General features: G+C 54.5%; 1 protein-coding gene across 1 annotated transcript in view; it reads left to right on the top strand.

Moving 5' to 3' along the window:
- The first annotated feature begins 1,530 nt into the window (after positions 1-1,530).
- The window catches only part of SPATS2 (spermatogenesis associated, serine-rich 2), a 185,234-nt gene continuing 184,896 nt past the window's right edge, over positions 1,531-1,868 (top strand). The window contains exon 1 of the mRNA XM_011936178.1: positions 1,531-1,645. The gene's annotated coding sequence lies outside the window, so the exon portion shown is untranslated. The remainder of the gene's footprint in view (positions 1,646-1,868) is intronic.

Here is a 1,868-nt window from a genome sequence, read left to right as displayed (position 1 = left end):
CCTCTTTTGTAACTAGATACTCTCCTTGGGGTAATGATATTGTCTTTTTCTTCTTTGTAAATGACTGAATACCTAGAACAATACCCACCATAGAGTAGGTGCCAGTTTAGTGAATGAAAAGAAAGCAGACATTTGGATAATTTGCTTCTATTTGAATTTTTGAAAGAAGACGGAATAGAAAGGAACATACAGTCCAGTGTCCTACCTAGCTGGATTACTTAAGTCTTCTGCTTATCCAGATCAGTAAATTATATGGTTGGAGTAGATGAGACACTATTAACCAGAGGTCATTGGACTCCAGGGGATTTTTGAGCCCTTACCTCAAGCAAAGTTAAAAACCACAAGGATCAGATGGCTTGGCCAACCTCTACTATACTACTCAGTCATTGGAGTAGGATACCCTGTCATTGCAATAACATACGTGGAAACCAAAATGACATGTGCCTATGGTGTCTACCTATACACTCACACACACTCTCCAGCTTGTTGGTGCCTTTTCAGAGCCCCTTTGCTTGGCCCCAAAAGGTAAGATGGGAACAGATTCTAACACATCTTTTTTTTTTTATTTTTTTATTTTGAGATGTAGGGTGGAGTGCAGTGGCACAATCCTGGCTCACTGCAACCTCCGCCTCCTCCGCCTCCTGAGTTCAGGTGACTCTCCTGCCTCAGCCTTCTGAGTAGCTGAGATTACAGACGTGTGCCACCACATCCAGCTAATTTTTGTATTTTTAGTAGAGACGGGTTTCACTTTGTTAGCCAGGCTGGTCTTGAACTCCTGACCTCAAGTGATCCGCCCACCTCGGCCTCCCAAAGTGCTGGGATTACAGACGTGAGCCACCGCGCCCAGCCCCAGATTCTAATGAATCTTTTCAATGCTGATTGTCTAAATCCCTCTGGCCCCTCTTAATAGACCCCGACCAGTCGACAGTGAGGTGAGTGCTTCACGCATGCGGAAAGGTGCACAAATACTAGTCAGTTCCAGCACCAGGGAGGTTGGGAGTCTGGCGTCGAAGACAGAGTATTTAACAGAAAAGATTCCAAACGCGGCGGGACCGACCAACGCTGCGTAGAGAGGCTATGCTGACAGCTGGGTAGATTAGAAACTCGACTGACGAACTGACTTGGGGAGCGTGCCGGGCGAACATCGCCAGGGCAGAGAACCCCCATCAGCTCCTGAGGTCATTCTTCCCGCGACCTCACCGGCCTCTGCGCACTCTCAGGAGGCAGAGCGACCGCGCGGCCCGTAGGCTCCAGCGTTTCCCGCCGTTGGAGACTCTGAAATTGCCTTTTGGAACAAAACTTGGGTCGGAAAGGAGGCGAAGGGAAAGCGGTGTGAAGTCCTCCGTGCGGAAGAGTGAGCGGCGCCGTAGGGGGTAGCCCGAGGGGAAGCTTCCCGACCCGGACTTTGAGCAAAAGCCGCGCGCTCGACTCCCCTCGCTGCGCCTGCGTTCGGCCACCTCCGGGAGAGTTTCGGCTCTTTCCGTCAGTTCAGCTCGGGCCCTCTATTCCCGGCGCGCGTCGGCCCCCTACCCGATGCCGCCGGGTACGAGCTGTTCTGCACGCGGACGCGAGCTCGAGTCCCACCCGTTTTCCCCTTGCATCTCGTTTGTCCCCGACCCCCTCCCCGAGTCTCTTCCCTTCCGCGGTAATTCCCAGTCTCCGGTGGCGCGCGAGCCTACGGACGGTGCGAGACGCGAGGGACCGGGTCCCGAGAAGAGAGGTAACCGACCGCTCGGAGGCCGCCTCTCGCCGCCCCGCGCCTCTCCCTGATCCCCTCGGTCTCCGGTGTGCGGGCCGTCTAGCCGCTCCAGCTGCGCTCGCGCACCCGTTGGCTGCCACAGCCTCGAGCTTGGCGCGCCGGGTTCGCG

Source organism: Colobus angolensis, unplaced genomic scaffold (genome assembly GCF_000951035.1).
Source record: "Colobus angolensis palliatus isolate OR3802 unplaced genomic scaffold, Cang.pa_1.0 Scaffold151, whole genome shotgun sequence".
NCBI classification, from domain to species: Eukaryota; Metazoa; Chordata; class Mammalia; order Primates; family Cercopithecidae; genus Colobus; species Colobus angolensis.
The sequence above is the reverse complement of the archived record's forward strand: the minus strand, read 5'-3'. Positions and strand labels throughout refer to the sequence as shown.